The sequence below is a fragment of the Lemur catta genome, chromosome 18 (assembly GCF_020740605.2).
Source record: "Lemur catta isolate mLemCat1 chromosome 18, mLemCat1.pri, whole genome shotgun sequence".
Classification (NCBI taxonomy): Eukaryota; Metazoa; Chordata; class Mammalia; order Primates; family Lemuridae; genus Lemur; species Lemur catta.
In genome coordinates this window covers 36416614-36434666 of record NC_059145.1, presented here as the reverse complement: position 1 = coordinate 36434666, position 18053 = coordinate 36416614, and the positions used below count along the sequence as shown (strand labels likewise).

The 18053-nt window shown below is 39.3% G+C and overlaps 1 protein-coding gene across 1 annotated transcript in view; it reads right to left on the bottom strand.

The window, feature by feature from the left end:
• Positions 1-16628, bottom strand: part of SFMBT1 (Scm like with four mbt domains 1) — a 119695-nt gene extending 103067 nt beyond the window's left edge. The window contains exon 1 of the mRNA XM_045529993.1: positions 16394-16628. The gene's annotated coding sequence lies outside the window, so the exon portion shown is untranslated. The remainder of the gene's footprint in view (positions 1-16393) is intronic.
• Positions 16629-18053: the final 1425 nt, after the last annotated feature.

Genomic DNA, 18053 nt, shown 5'->3' with positions numbered 1-18053 from the left:
AATAAATAAAAGTATTAACAGATCCAGATGCTCTTATTTCTTTTCATTCCATCTTACATCAGCAAAATCTCTCTGCTAAAGCTACTATTTTAACTGACACTTTGCAACAAGTTATAAGTATTGTTAACTATACAGGTGTAAATGCAACATGGCATCAGTTTCCTAACACAAAGTTGAAAGATCAAGTATTCAATGTGGATTCGCTATATCATTCTAAAGTGTTTTGGCTATCCCAGGGACAGTTGTTAACCAAAATTTTATCTCTGGGAGAAAAGATAGTTAAATTTTATGAAGAACAGAATCAGCAATGTGAATTATTGAAAAAAAATTTCTATAGGAATATAACATTTCTGTGGGATATCGTGTCAAATCAAAACGACTTGAATATTTCTTTGCAAAGTAAAACTAAGTCTATATATGATATGTGGCAAAAAATCCAAGCACTTTGAAAAAGCTATCTTTTTTCAAAACACTTCTTCAAAAGGATATTTAGGATGAACATTTTCCCATTAGCAAACGTCACTGACAAGCAGGATAATATATGAGAATCATCTGAAGAATATGCAGCTGTTATTGGCCGGGTGCAATGGCTCACACCTGTAATCCTAGCACTCTGGAAGGCCGAGGCAGGAGGCTTGCTTGAGCTCAGGAGTTTGAGACCAGCCTGAGCAAGAGTGAGATCCTGTCTCCACTAAAAATAGAAAAATTAGCCAGGCATCATGGCATGCACCTGTAGTCCCAGCTACTTGGGAGGCTGAGGCAGGAGGATTGCTTGAGCCCAGGAATTTGAGGTTGCAATGAGCTATGATGATGCCACTGCACTCTACCCAGGGTGACAGAGCCATACTTAGTCTGAATAAAAAAAAATACATACCTATTAATTGGAGAATACAATGAAAGTTTCACTGACTTTGAGAATCATGGCATCACACTCAACTTAGCATTTCAGCCTCACCTAGTTGGTATCACCAAGGCACCTAAAGAACTACAGATGGAATTGACTGAGCTCAGTAGATGACATTTTAAAGTCATTGTTTGATGCTAAGGGAAAGATCCAATTGAAATACGGAAAAATAGCAATAAAATATCCATGCCCTCAGCAACATGCCCCAAAAATGCTTTCTTGCTTTTCAACCACTTATTGCTGTGAATCCACATTCTCCTACCTAATCCAAATCTAGATGCCCTTAAGGTCACAAATGACTAATACCCATCTGGAGGATCAACTGAAACTGTAGACCTCCATGCTGCAACCAAATATTCAAATGTTTTCCAACAAAAAGCAGACACAACAAAATCACTAAAAGGTTAACTTTAAAATTAACAATTAGTTTTCATTTTTTGAAATTATTGAGCACTTAGTAGTTAGATTTTTACAAAATAATGTATATTTTTAAGTATATCTAATTGAAGTTTCTTGAATGTGACTTGCTAAATTAATGTGGCCTTTCAGCATGAAAAGGTTCCCCACCCGTGTTCTAGACTTTCCCCTGAATCACAAGACTGAAATCTACATTTCTAAATCCTGTTGTCAGCTGTGCTCCCACTAGGTTTTGACAGCAGCACTGGCAGGAATACAGGTTCCTGCTTGATGGCAGCAAACTGCAGCATCAGTGGAAAATGGAGGTTTGTGGGCTCTGGTTTGTGGGCACCTTTTCCCTTTTATTCCTCCGGCTCTTCCTTTTGTAATCAATTCCTAGAATTATATCCTTTTGACTGAAACACTTGGAGTGGTTTCCTGACTAGGTTTCCTGACTAGACATGAATAGCCCACCAAATTAAAAATTTATATAATTCAAGGGCTAGGGTGGGTGGAGAACTATGCTCTGAAATATTCATTCACTCAATAAATTTTTATTGAGCATCTACTATGGGGCCAGACTCTTTTCTAGGTACTGTAAATATAGTAGGAAACAACACAGATGAAAATCCTTGTCCTCAAGGAGCTTAAATTCTAGCATAGGAGAGAAAGGCAATATTCAGGATAAATAAGTAAAATACATAGTATATAAGATAAGTGCTAAGGAGAAAAAAAATTAAGCAGGTGCAGGATTATGAAATTTTGGAGGAGGGTTGAAATTTTAGATAGAAAGGTCACTGACGTGATTTCTGGGAAAAGACTCCAAGGAGGTATGGGAGCTAGTCATGTTCTACAGGAAGAGCACTCCAGGCAGAGGGAACATTACATGCAAGGGCTCTAAGAAAGGAGCCCCTTTGGCACATTCCTGTGTGGCTACAGTAGAAAATGAAGAGGATGTCTGAGGAGTGGGTGAGCCAGGCCACTGGAGCCTTGTAGGCTACAATAAAGGGTTTAGCTATTGCAGTAGATTCTGAGCAGAGGACTGATATCATCTGGCTTGTTAACAGGGTCCCACTGTGTCAGCAGTAGACTGTAGGGGGCCAGGGCAGAAGTAGGGGAAACATCTTCTGCAATAATCCATATCAGACTGAATGATAGCTGGGACCAAAGAAGTAGCAGTGAGGATACTGAGCAAATTATGAATATATTTTGAACTCCTATCTGATCCTTAAAAAATCAGGGGCTGGTCCCTGAATCTTGCTGGAATTCACATAACAAAAATTTCTATGAGACTCATACCAAGTGAGTATATAATGGCTTTAGTCAAAGATAATTAAATAATTGCAAATTAACATTCTGCAATAGTCAATATGGGGAAAAACTAAAGTATACTATGCCAGGGTTATAAAAATTTTAATATGTTATAGAAATATACCTATCAATTCAGTTTTTATTAAGCTGATCTAATTAAAGATACAGTATTACCTTATTAACTGTATTTCTAAATTATGATATGTAAATTTTCTAAGAACCAATGAGGAAATTTAGAACTACAAGGAATTTGGGAGTCTCATTCCCTTTATTTTTGTATCAAGGTAATAAAAGCCAGATATAAATGAAGCCTGGTCCTTCTTCAAGCATCAAAACATATTTCAATATAATAATGGAAATATTTCTAAAATATATTTTTACTTCTGTATCTTCTTAAAACAGAGACTCCTGAACACACTTTAACTTTTCCTTGTTGTTCCTCTCTAAAGAACAATTATACCCAGACAAGGTGTTATGCTGGACTGTGCTAACTGCTGCCTCCCTTATGCAGCCCTAACAAGCTCTACTCATCTTGCTTCTGGCTGATCTACAGAAGGTTGGAAAATAGTTAAGAACTACACATCAGCTTTGGGTGCAGGAATTATAACAATTATTGCCAGTACCTGGAAACCAACTTCGCTTGCTCTCAGTGTTGAGCTGTGTTTCAAAGGGCTAAGATTGACCCCAAATGGATGGATGGATACATGATGTATGTATAGTCCTTTAGAAAAAGTTCTACCCCAAAATGTAATTGATCACTTTTGAGAAAGCCTGAAGTTCTAAATTAATTAAAATTAATTTTCTGACAAAATATTAACACTATAAACATCAATGCATGAAAAAGCAAATTGCTATGATAATGTTTATATGTCACACATCTTAAAAGTATAAACAGAAAAGTAATAAGCTGTAATAAAAGGGTACTTCGTGTCTTCTAAAACCTGCTACCCCACCAAAATTCTCCAGTAAGCTAACATGAACCAAATTTTTTGGTCCCTTTCCTACCATTCAAACAAAATCAGTTTAATTTTTAAAATTAATAATAAAAATGTTTTATTATATCAGAAAAGGAAGATTCTAAAACCACACAAAACCATAAATCAAAATAGCAAATAACTCACATATAAGCACTCAGGATAATAACTCTCCCTCAGCAATTAAAAAGCAAATAGGGGAGGCTCATTAGATAATATAAAGTAATAAAGATCCGGGGGCCCATTTAGGATATACTGTAACTCTTGCCAAGCTGCATGTTCATGGCCACAAGTTAACAGAGTTTACCCTCCCTCCCCACATCCTGACAGCTGCTCACTCCAGTTCCAGGTGGGTCCCTGTGAGGCTGCTTACAGTTCTAGATATAACCGCCCAGAGATCTCTGTGGCTGGTTCTTTGCTGCTTCTCTAAAACTACTCTCAAAAATGAAGAGTTGGCAGAAACCTCATCAAAGTTAAATAATACCTTTAAAAGGAGGAGGCACTAAAGATAAGGGCTTGGAAAGGAATTTTAGAAGGAAAAATCCAGGGTTATTTTAGGCCTACACTCCATTAAAACCTGAAATATTTTAGCTTATTAAAAATTCTTACACTAATAGTACAATATATGAATAAGTATTCACAGATCACTAACTCCCTGGCCTTTACTTACACAAAAATTGCTTCTCAAAACAATATCCCACAAAGATGTTAGCCCATTCCCACGTCAGTCAAAATATCTGTCACAGTAGACACCTGATACCTTTTCGACAGCACTTCAACACAAACTCTACTGCAGCATGTCTTATTCTGGTTCTATAAGCTTCTTGAGGGCAAGGAACTTGGTTCGACTTTGCATTCCCTAAACCTCTGTCTGCCACCACTGTTTCATGTCACAGCTATTTAGTGTTTGCTAAATGAATTTCTACAGTATCATATCATGATTCACGAATAAGAAAAACAATTCAACTTTCTAACACAGCAATAACATTTCTGCCTCCAAGAGTACTGTCATTTTCATAAGAGAAAGAAATTTAGTGCCTGCCACCTGCCCTAGAGGTCAGTTACTTCTGCGGAGTCCCCGTGTGCACATGATCCAATCAGGCTGCAGCTGCCTTTTTCAACAGGAACGGATGGAAGAATCAGGGAGGTCATTAAAGCAGAGTGTAAACTTGTTAGGCATCATCCATAGGCAATTTGCGTGCTCTTCAGTCCTTGAAATCCTGTGAAATTAAAACATGCCTTCATGCCATTTTTTTCACCTGTTCTTTAAACATTGGATGACCCAACTTGCTGAGTTGCCCTGTTGTTTACACGGCCTTTCATAGTATACAAAGAACTTGATTAACCTTAATTGCCTGCTGATTTCTATACATACTTCTTTTTCTCAGACCACTTCTTGAAGGCACCTTAGAGCTCCATAAAACTTGTGTTTTGACATCCAGTGGGATACTGTTTCTCTGCCTCAAGTCCAACTTTACAAGTTGTGTCCTTTTGTCTGTCTTCATGGGACAAAACTACTTGCTAGCCAGGAACAGTGGCACACACCTGTAGTCCCAGCTACTTGGAAAGCTGAGGCAAGAGGATTGCTTGAGCATAGGAATTCGAGGCTGTAGTGTGCCATGACTGTGCCTGTGAAGAGCCACTGCACTCCAGCCTGGGCAACATAGTGACACCGAGCTCTTCAAAAAAAAAAAATGCCACGCAAAGTGGATCACGCCTGTAATCCTAGCACTTCAGGAGGCTGCAGCAGGAGCTATACTTGAGGCCAGGAGTTTGAGACCAGCCTGGGCAACATAGTGAGACCCGGAAGACCCCTCTCTACAAAAAAAAAAAAACTTTTAAAAAATTTAGTCAGGCATATAGTCCCAGGTATCAGAAGGCTGAGGTGGGACGATTACTTAAGCTCAGGAGTTTGAGGCTGCAGGGAGCTATCACTGCGATACTGCACTCCAGCCTGGGCAACAGAGTGAGACCCTGTCTCTGAAAAAACACCCACCTAAAACAAACAAAAAAACCTACTTGCTGAAACACAATATAAATGGCAGCAAGAAGGCCAACCTGCAGCTCATGCACCTGCGAATAATAACAAGCTCTCATCAGCCACACTAGGGCAAAGGAAGTGGAGCTGCCCCACCCCACACCCACACAGAACCAGACTGCTGATTGCCTCTTTGTAATTACTACCACAAAAAGTAAAGCAAATGACTGGAGCTAACACCCTTTAGTTTGATTTTTTTACTAATGGAAATGCACTTGTCAATGATCTAAAGATGCACAGTTATCTTGGAAAAGTGATGTTATAAGTTAATATAAAAAAAATGAAGCTGAGTAAAAGAATTTTGCCATTGTAAAACATTAATCAAAATAGATACTTCAAGCAGCAAAATATGACAAAACTCTGGCTTCCTATTTTTAAAAAAAATCTGAGCAAGAGCAAGAGACCAGCCTGAGCAAGAGCAAGACCCCGTCTCTATTAAAAATAGAAAAATTAGCTGGGCATGGTGGCATGTGCCTATAATCCAGCTACTCGGGAGGCTGAGGCAAGAGGATCTCTTGAGCCCAGGAGTTTGAGGTTGCAGTGAGCTATGATGACTGCACTCTACCAGGGGCAATAAGTGAGACTCTGTCTCAAAAAAAATAAAAATAAAAATAAAAAAAATCTGAACATTCAGAACTAAACCATAATACTACAAAGTCTCCAGAGTTAGAAAAACACAAATTTCTTAGATCACTTACAAGTAGGTTGTTTATTCGTACCTCCACTTAACATACATGTATTTGCCAGGCACTGTTCTCAGTACCAGGGATGCCATGGTAATCAAGACAGACACAGCTCCTGCCTTCGTGGAGTTTACAATAGTAAACACAAGGAATAATGCACTACTGCATTATCTCTCTCTCCCACAAGGGACAATAAGAAAAAACATACTTAAAGTACGTACACAGGTTTTAATATTCTCTACAGTGTGACTTTAAAGCATTTTATGATAAATTAAAATTAAAATGAGCTAAAAATAAGAATATTTCATATAGTGATAAATGCCACTAAGAAATCCAAAAAGTGGTGAGAAAGGAGTGCCAGGAGAGTAAAGGTATTTAGGGAAGGCTTCATCATTGAACTGAACCCTCCAGGGTAAAAAAGAACTAAGTGAAACAAACTCAGTGGCCGGGCGCGGTGGCTCACGCCTGTAATCCTAGCTCTGGGAGGCCGAGGCGGGTGGATCGCTCGAGGTCAGGAGTTCGAGACCAGCCTGAGCAAGAGTGAGACCCCGTCTCTACTAAAACTAGAAAGAAATTATCTGGCCAACTAAAAATATATATAAAAAAAAAAAAAAATTAGCCGGGCATGGTGGCTCATGCCTGTAGTCCCAGCTACTCGGGAGGCTGAGGCAGTAGGATCGCTTAAGCCCAGGAGTCTGAGGCTGCTGTGAGCTAGGCTGATGCCACGGCACTCACTCTAGCCTGGGCAACAGAGTGAGACTCTGTCTCAAAAAAAAAAAAAAAAAAAAAAAAAACAAACTCAGTGTATTTGGGAGGGACGGAAAACCCATGTGGCTGGAGTGTGGAAAAGAAGGTGGAAAAGTGGTAGAGGTGGGCAGGGAACAAGTCACAAAGGGTACTGTAGGCCACACAAGGAGTTTGGATTTTATTCTATTACGGAAAGCCAGTGGCAGACTCTAAGCCTGGGAATGACAAGATCAGATCTGATTAAACATAATCATTTCTTGTTTAGAGCATAATATATTTTCAAGTAGAAATAACATTATAAATGGTGTTACTGCAATATTGCTTCTGTGCCTTCATTCAGCTATAATCTATCTAGTATCTACTCTGTTAGGTTGCGTGCGAAGTACTGATGAGGAATAAAACAGTGTCTCTGGCCTCGAACTCACAGTCTGGTAGAGATGAGTAACACTGAACAAATAGTTATAACGGCAATATTTATAAGAGTGGAATATGTAGAATGTAGAATGCTGTAAGCACCCAGGGTAAAGGGTGGTTAATCCAGCCTGGAGGAGTCCAGAAAGGAAGATTTCACAGAAGCCCTGGATTTTATGGGACAAGCAGGGATTTCTTTAGTGGAGCATTCCTCTAAGTGCTACACCCAAGCCACTGGTAGGATACAAGAAAAGTTTGGGGCTGGTAAAGGCTCTTTCTTTTAAAATATTTATATAGGATTATTACAGTGGAATGGGGAAAACAAGAGTTAATATGTAACACTTGCAACTGTAACTTCACAGGTATTACTGCTTAAAACAGTAATTAAGAACCTTGATAATTTAGTTTTTGCACAACACTGAAAATGCAATAGTCTAAATGTCATTTCAATAAGTGACACTGTACTCAGGGTATATGTCTGTGTGTTATATCCATTGTGAATTGGGGTTAAGAACTTATTTTTTTCATAATTTTTTTTTGACAGACTCTCACTCTGTTGCCCATGGTAGACTACAGTGTCATCATCGTAGCTCACTGCAACCTCGAATTCCTGGGCTCAAGCAATCCTCCTGCCTCAGCCTCCTGAGTAGCTGGGACTACAGGTATGAGCCATGATACCCGACTAAAACTTTTTTTAATACCAATTTTTTTACAGCCATTTTTATCCCCAGCTTTTATTAAAATTCTGAAAACAGAGATTTTGGAAAAATTCTAAATGCCCTGCACTTAGATTCAAAAATTAAAATTTTCCCTATTTTCTTTCTCTCTATATATATGTATGTAAATATATAAACATTTTATTAGCCAATTGAAAGTTTCAAAGACATCATACCTCACCTCTAATTTTAGTATATGTGCTGCGGGAACCAAGCACCATACCTCACCTCCAACCTCTTCAGTTTGCATCTCTCAAGAATAAGCACATTCCAGCCAGGCGTGGTGGCTCACGCCTATAATCCTAGCACTCTGGGAGGCTGAGGCAGGAGGATCATTTGAGCTCAGGAGTTCGAGACCAGCCTGACCAAGAGCAAGACCCCATCTCTACTAAAAATAGAAAGAAATTAGCTGGACAACTAAAAATATATAGAAAAAATTAGCCGGGCATGGTGGCACATGCCTGTAGTCCCAGCTACTCGGGAGGCTGAGGCAGGAAGATTGCTTGAGCCCAGGAGTTTGAGGTTGCTGTGAGCTAGGCTGATGCCATGGCACTTGGGCCCGCGCAACAGAGTGAGACTCCGTCTCAAAAAAAAAAGAATGTATTTTAGTAAACTGGTTAAATTTATTATTTCTTGCATTGTATTATTTTTAAAATGTAATAATTCATAAAATTTAAGCTAAAAAGTCAATTTTTTAAAAGTTGATTTTAAAAATATAAACATAATTTTGATAATCAAATATAGCAAAAAGCATGAAAGTTGTCCATGCGAGACTGACATTTTGGGAGCACTGCCTTAAGAGAAGGACACTAGGTAGAGGGAACATCTATAGGAAAGGATTTGCAGAAGAGTGGGTCTTGCTGAGGCTGGAGTGGAGGCTGTGCAAGAGAGGTATGAGCTGGAAGAGGGGACTAGGCACGAGGTCTCCAAGGATTCCACATGCCTTCCTGAGCTGTTTGGACTTTATCCTGTCAGTTATGAGACTTTACGTGATAAAATCAGGTTTATTTAGAAAACTCTACTGAGCGACAGTGTGTTGGATGGATTGGAAAGGAGGAGAGATGGGGGCAAAAGAACAAGGTTTATATTTTTTGCTGCAAATATATAAAGTTTTAGTTTTATTATGAGTTGAAAAAATCTGCTATATATACTGGTAAATGAACAAAACAAAAACAGTAAAACTAAACTAAGTTTATTTTGAATGTTCATGTTGATAGAAATGCAGCTTTAAAGAGAGAAAGATATCCACATGCATCTAAAAAAATAAAACATAAAAAAGTAAAGAGAGAAAGATAGTCAGTAGAGACTTATGTAAATTTTGAAAGGAGCCCTTCAGCACTTTCGAAGGTTTGAGCATTTGATGGAGCTGGCTCTTTTTAAAACCTAGTTTCACTTTCCAAAGTGGCTTTCCTTTTCCCTGACAAGGTTCATCACTGGCACTAATTTTATGTTATCATTCATAATCAAAATGAAAATATCCAAAGGAAAACCAATGGGAAATAAGTGGCGTACAGAACAAATAAAATGGTTTTCAAACATGCAGCATGCCCTCAAGGGCAGTACCGTCAGCAACTCCAGGGAGCTCTACTTACACAGAATCCATGGGGAAGGCTGCCCCAAAAGCCACTTGCCAGCCTGCCTCAGAGGGGAAGAGAGAAGCACAAGAAGCCCAGCAGGCAGGACAAGATGCTGGCCCTTGGCTGGCGCAGTGGCTCATGCCTGTAATCCTAGCACTCTGGGAGGCTGAAGCAGGAGGACCGCTTGAGCCTGGAAGTTTGAGTTTGCAGCGAGCTATTATGAAGCCACAGGTGACAGATGGAGACTCTGTCAAAAAAAAAAAAAAAGATGCTGGCCCTTCACCGCCCTTCTACCAGGATAACTCTAGTTTATTTTACACATCAGGCTTCCTAGGAAGATTTCATTTGAACCGAGGGTTCCACAGCTTCAAAAATGTTTGAAAACCAAGGAGTCAGAACTGCACATTCTCAAGTCAGAGATTGGTATTAACAATTAAAGAATAAGACTCTGAGTTCCATGGGAAAGCCGCCAGGGGACAAAACAAAAACACCACTGAGGAGGAATGTAAAGAAAGAAACCTAGGCAGACAGGCCTACTACAGGATTGGCAGCTTCAGGGTAGAAAGGGGGATTCTGCTTTGGACTTGTGGATTCTGAGGTGCCAGTGCTGCATCCAACATGGAGAGGCCCAAGAGGCAGAGGATATATGGATCTTCTGAAGCTCAGCAGAAAGGTTTAGGAGAGCACAGGGGCTAGGCAAAGTCTACGTGTGGATGACTTCATTGGGAGAGATGTAAAGAGAGAAACAAAGGAGAGTGTGCAAAGGTTACAGAAGGCAAAGAGAGAAGAGTCTGCCTCAATACAAGGCCATCTGGAGCCACTGACAGCCACTCAGAAGGAGATCCTGAATTCAGGGTAGTCTGCATCCAGGAGCATAGAGAGGCAGTGATTGTAAGGCTGTGGGTGGCTTATGGAGCAGAGGCCCCAAAAGGACAAGGAACCAGAATTGGCTAGACAGAAAGTGAAGGATTAGACAATGGGTCCAGGCCTGAAGGGGCTGGAACACTGGGAGAAAATGAAGGTCACAATGAAGTCAAAGACAATGCATAGGGAGAACAGGGAAGCCTCTCGAGGAGGCTATAGGAAAAGCGTACCACACAGAACCTAAGATTTCACTGGTCGACTGTGCCTGGAAAGAGCTCCTTTCAGACAAAGTTAATAGAAAGCCAAAAGAGGGGTAAAAGTCAATGGTCAGCGGAGGTGGTGGGGGTAAGGAACACAGTCTTCAAAGCCCTGTTGTGATTTAAGGCCCTGGGTCTGGCTGCAGGAATCATGGAGGCTTCCTCATGCACTTGCTACAACAGAAGGGAGACTATCCCTAGAAGGAGAGGCCAGAAAAACCTACCTCAACCCTCTGCTTCCCGTGTCACAGCCATTCCCGGTAACAGGGTCTAGCAACAGAGAGAACCACTGAACGCTTCTCTCAATTGACCCATGAACCCCTAAGCGTGCTTACAGGAAAACTGGGTGCAGATGATACCTAGGAGCAGATCTAAGTCTGTTTCCCAATTTGTGTACAGAGTTACTTATATTAACAATAATAAAAGCTATGTATATTTTAAGTACAAATGTAACTCATGATTGAGGACTGAAAAACTACCTTTAAAAGAGATATAATGATGTTGAAGGGTAGAGAAAGAAAGAAAAAAAGAGAAATAAAATGTAAATAATAAATATTAATACATTAAGAGGTCAAAGGGTTCAGATATCTTAATATATCATAAACAACTATAACAACAATAACACACCCAAAGTTTCTCAACTTTCTAGTTTTACCAAGACCACTGAACCTTGCGCATTTTGCTCAATGCTAAAAATGAAAACCAATCAAAAGGACACCATATTCCAAGAAAGAACACCTACTTGTTAATTTTTTTTTAAAAGAAAAGGATGTCTGTTCTAACAATTTACTTAGAAACTCCAACTAGCATTTTTACAATTAACAAGGTCACTCCAGTATATAAACTGGACTCTTCAAAATATTTAACTGACAATTCAAAAGTATCAATGATACACAGTTGGGACTGAATAATATAAAAGAGTTGCTCCAGGCTGGGTCTATAATCCCAGCACTCTGGGAGACCACGGCAGGAGGATCGTTTGAGGCCAGGAATTTGAGACCAGCCTGGGCAACATAGTGAGACTCAGACTTTACAAAAAATAAAAAATATTAGCTGGGCATGGGGGCACATGCCTATAGTCCCAGCTACTCGGGAGACTGAGGCAGGAGGATAGCTTCAGCCCAGAAGCTTGAGGCTGACTGCACCACAATACTCCAGCCTAGGCAACAGAGTGAGACCATGTCTCTCAAAAAAACCCAAAAAACAAAAATGAGTTGCTCTATCCTGCCCTATTAGACAAAAACATGCCATAGAAACTAATACTTTCAGAAACGCCTAACTAACTTGAGGAAACAACCATTCTGATTTTCTTGAAAATTAAACAGTAACTTAAGGCACAATAAAAACCAGGCTTCATGACATTCTTCAGTGGTTCCAAGAAGACAGTCAAAAGCACCCATGTCAAGAAGGGAAGGGGGTGATTAAGAGATGTTTTAAGGTACTTGCCATCCCCTAGTAAACGGAATTCAGGAAAACTCACCCCACATTTACTAAACTAATACAACCATTAAAAATAATAATAAAAGAAAAACAATTTATATCTCTTTAGCCATTCTGAAATATATAACTGCTCAACTCTATAATCCTTAATTCTGTCAAATCTGCCTTCTCTCCATCTATGACTGGGCATCTGTATTTCATAAATACATAATGAAAGTAATATAATACATCTAAAATACAAAGCATTAATTATGTGGTATCATTATTATATGAGCCTCATTAGACACTCCCTAGCTTTGTATCAATACAAAAATGAGAGTGAAATGTGGCAGAACCTCAACTAACTGGAACAACTGGGGAATGAGTCATTGCTAATCATGCCTTTCGGATGGCTGAAGACTTATTTACAACTTTGAACACATAAGCTTTTTTTGGTTAACTGTTCTGGATAGCATACTTTGATTCAGGCCAACATCATGAACATCAGCGATCACACAGTAAGATGGCATTCTGACACTCACAAGGCTCTGTCCCTACCCAGTGTGACCCCAGACTCTAGAGACCTTTGCTTTTATACTTTTCCTGTCTTCCATCCTGTTGTCATGTTCTGCTCTCTCTCTTTCATTCTAATAACCAAGTGTGTCCAAACTGCATCTAAGGACAAGGTACCTGGTTCTCACACCTCTGGTGGGCACCTCGAGTTCTTCCAAGGGAGGTAAATAAGTCCTAGCATACAAGGTTCTGTGACTTCTATTTTACCTATTGTGGAAATCTTTTAAAACATTTACTTCCTCAAAAAAAAAAAAAAAATTCTGACACACGCTACAACATGGGTAAACCTTGAAGACATTATTCTAAGTGAAATAAGGCAGTCACAAAAGGACAAATACTGTATGATTCCACTTATATGAGGTACCTAGAATAGTCAAAATCATAGAGACAGAAATTAGAATGGGGGTTGTCAGGACTGGGAGGAGGGGAGATAGTAGTAAGTGCTACATGGTACAGACTTTCAGTTTAGGAAGATGTAAAAAGTTCTGGGGCTAGGCGATGGTAATGGTTGCCAACAATGTGAATATACTTAATGCTACTGAACTGTACACTTAAAAATGGCTAAAATGATAAAGTTCATGTGATATATATCATACAACTCAATAATAAACATTTTAAAAAATAGTAAAAATTTACTTCCTTGTATTTACCATGTTCTAGACAAGTGATATGTTAAGTGCATCTGTGTGATCATCTAACCTCTCCAAGTTTATTTTATGACATGAGTAAAAATAAGCCAAAATGGTATCTTAAAATTATGATTCCAAATTGCCATATACCATTTTTAACATGGAAAAAGCATGTTTTATAGAAAATGATTCATAAGAAAGAACACTAGCAAAAACTCAGAGACAGGAACACACTCTAGTCTGAGTAGCAAATTGATGTGAAAAAGAATGAAAAACCAGTGGCAACTCACAAACAGCCTTACCACTAAGCAAATATTCCACAGCAGCCACCTCAAATACTTTTTAAAAAATCCTTCAGGGTATAAAAAACAATAATTTGGAATTCAAATCAAAGCACTTCTTGGTTAACACTTCAAGTTGAATATCAGCAAGAAAAACTCTTGAGGCATTTTAGTAATTGCTAAATTTCTCATCCCATCTATACTGTCATTCTAAATGTGTGACTGTCCCACACTTTCGGCTGCCAACAAACCACCCTCCATCTTTCATCTAAGATCCTCTCCAAACACCATTTCAGACCAGAACTCAACTTTCCTAAACAAAGCAGATACTCTCAACTACCCTATCTGCCCCAAATCAGTTTAGTAATTAATCTTTCTCTAGACTAAGCAAAAACGTCAAAAAGGAACCAATGCATGCAGCCCTATACACCATGTTAGCAATGTCACCTTATAGCCTCTCCCTGCACAGTGAAGTGACTGGCTCACTGAAATTTATTAAATTATCAAACCACAAAGTTCAACAAGGATTTAGTATCATTTAACACAATACATAGACTATATTTGTTTGTTTTTAAATAACATCCTTGAGTGATCACCTAAAGACAAAGAGAGCTGAATAAGGTTATAAATATCCTCTTGAATAATACAAAGAACAATTACATACAAATCTTTAGGTGTCTCTGAGTTATAGGAAAAGGTTTATAATCAAGCTTCTTAAAACTTCTGCAAAGCATAATTTTTCTACTAATAATTTTTCTTTGCTCTTATCCTTCCTCCCACTTCTGAAATTTTAAATATAAATTTGCAACAACTGACCACATCCTGTCTCTTTTAAATAATTTTCCAATGGGGCTAATATCACTTGAAGAATGGTAGAGTTCTATCAAAATCCCACTCCCCGAAGTCTAATGGTTCAAAATCTCCCAGGTAACCAAAATCCCCAAAGACTTTCGTCCAATTTAACAACTACGTATATAAATATTGTTTTCAAATACAAAACACTCCAGTCAAATAAAAAATGCTATATACTGAAAGAAAAATACCCTGCCATAAGAAAGCTGTACCATTTACTGATTACATGTTCTTTTATTCTCATTTAAATTATTCTGAAATATTGGTTATCAGCCAAATAATTGCAAAAAGTAAAATCCTGGGAAGTTATTAAAAAATTTTAATATTAAAGATACTTAGCATTTAAAATACCTGTCTAAATAATGATCTTCTGCTTTTTGGATGTATTCATTAATTTAATGTGAACATAACACGAAGTCATAATATAAAGCCAATGAAGTTTGGACAGTTCTCCTTTTTCTATAGACTTTAGAGTCAAATAATACCTGCTACTATTCCACCATTCCATAGCTAAGCCCAGTCTAATTACCACTGTGAAAGCGTAAGTACCCTAAAAAGCAGTAAGATAATAGATGGGCAAAGCATTTTTAAAGGGAAAGAGTTTGTAAGGAAACAAATATCAAAAAGAGGAAATTCCCTTTCATGTGTATTCTGTTTCTCATTTTCTATCTCTTTAGTTGCATCTCTTTATTAAAGATTTAATAAATTTAAATGACCTGATAATGCAAAAGCCAAGAAACCTAAAAAGAGCCACATAAAGAAACAGCAGACCAGTAATAACTAAATTATCATTTACTCTCTTAGCTAATGAGACTGTGAATCTTGGATGGAGCGACCAAATCTAGCTTAGTTGTCAGACAGTCATTTGGCTGGCTAACTCAGAGAAAGACAGAATTATTCAGTGAAATCATTTCACAAAAGAAAAGCTTTGAACTTTGTGGACTATCCCCCATACATCCCTACCAGAGGCCTTAGAACGTTTCCAACTTTTATCACACAGATGTCCTTGTGGTAAAAAATACAGGCCTTTGTTAGGAACTGACAAAATAAGAATTCACTTAACATCTAACTCTTTCCCTTTACCTACAGAAATAAGAGAGGGCATAAGTATATATTAAAAAGACATTAGGGAAAGATAAGCAAATTGTTGCAGTACTTGCTTCAGTGAAGAGTATAAAAAATCCACCTTCCTAGATACAGGTGTATTATAAAAAGGTATCCTCATCATGTTGAGATAAAAAAAAATAAATCACACCTGACATAATTTTTGGTTACCTTTTGTTTTTGCTTCCACAGAGTTTTAATGATTTGATAAACTAGTTGAAACATCCTGCATATATAAATCAAGTTAATTGCTATCATTTAAAAGGTTGTTAAAGCTTTATACCCACATTCTTAATTCACTGAACTTTAAAAAATCAATTTTCATTCAATTTTCTCAGCAAATTCTAGGCTTTAAGGAACTGATTCATCTACTGACACCATAAACTCTGATTTGTTGGGAAAATTTGTGATTCACCCTCCAAACCTACTGTCTACAAATATATAGTACCTGTATTCCAAAAATGGGAAGTAACAGATTAATATCACACCTGTGAACAAAAGGACTCCCGAGAACTACAAATCCAAACCTGCAGAGTATTGCCTTAGCTGAAAAGTGACCTTCTAAGAAGTCTCTCAGGTCAGACTTTTAAGTTAGTCTAGACAGTAAAAACCGTAAGAATCATAAAGCATAGAGCCATAGATAAAATATTTACATACCTGCTGTCCTTCAGTTTAATTACTCATATTGTCCCCTTTCATAGTCAAAAGGCTCCTGTTTTGAGGCAAAACTCATCTGTGGTGACAGAAGTCAGAATAGTCGTTGCCTTGGGGAAGGGGGGGGGTGTTTACTGAATGGGAGGGATCCAAAGCGAGCCTTGGCAAAGGCACCTGAAAACATTCCATACCTGACACTGTGATCATCAGGGCATGTACGCATGTAAAAAGTCACTGGATATACTTTTAAGATCTTACAGCAAGTTATACCTCAATAAAAAATAAATATTTTTAAGCACATTGAAATACATTCTTTAATGGTTTTGTTCAAATAACTTACATTAAATCATTCTGGATATAGCTACCAAGATTTTTTTTCCAAATGCTTTTTAATAAAGATGCACATTTGAGCACCTACATGTAGAACCTTTCAAAACATAGACTGTGATTTTTAAAAAGCTTTCGTTTTTTAAAAGTCACCGAATTTTAGAACTGAAAGCTCGCAGAAAGATGATTTATCGTAATTTTACAAGTAAGAAAAATCAAATCTTACCTACAAAGGGTAAGAAACATACCCAAGATAAGGGAGGTAGTCAATGACAACAGTAGTAACAGAACTGTTTCCTGATCTCAGGCCACTCCCGTTTCCACCAGGCCGTTACTTTGCTGGCACTGCAAACAAATCTGAACTCTGAATCTACCTGTGGCCTAGAAGGATTCAACAAACGTCTCAAAACACCAGTTAACAGGCCCCAAAGTGTACGCATGAAGACACATTCATGTTTCTTCATCCTCTCAAGACAGCTGGCAAATTAACGATTACATGTTCAGGCATTTTGCATCAAATACGTAAATATGACATCTTCAAAATGTGGTTGGAGGGAAGTCATACGCAGGGATTGCCAAAATCCATCTTGGTACCTTTCAAATCTCCTTGATGGTTACTTGGTTCTCAAAAACAGATCACTGCTAAGTAGGACTTTAAAAACATCACTTGGGGCCACTAGCCAGCACTGCTTTGAGTGATCTGGTGGGAATATCCCCCCAAAATAAAAGCCAGTCTTCTGACCCAAGCGTCCCACCCCACTTCTTGAGCATAACACGATCTGGAGATGCCCTGTGCTTGATGGCTTAGTTTTAGACCCCACGTGAACAGCTGACATCTTGTGAAAAACTTGACATACACCCTTTCCGCGGGAATTTCTCTTCTCGCAAGGCGTTTCTGCTCCGCAGGGAGCAGGCCTTGCTCCCCAGGACACAGCTCGCCTCTCCAGTCTCTTTTTCAGCCTCCAAAATCAGACTTTAAGAAGAGAAATCGAAACGGTCACGGACCTCCCGAGTGGCAGGTCGGGACCCCGACCAGGTCCGCGGGGGTCGGGCAGCGGTTCCCGGCGAGCCGCTGCACCGGGGAGGCCCGCTCACTTCACAGCGGCGGCCCGAAGCAACCGGTTGCGGCTGCCGCTAGACGCCCCGCACCGCGCGGCGGCCACCTCGGCCCTCCGAAGTTCCGAAGGGCCGCGCGGGCCGCGCGCTCAGCCCCGGCTGCGGGTTCGCGCCCCGCCCAGAGCGAGCCCGGGGGGCGGGTCCGCGGGGGCTCGGCGGGCGGGAGCGCGGGGCGCGCGCGGAGGAGGGGCGCGCAGCGGGCCCAGTGCGCCGGGCAACT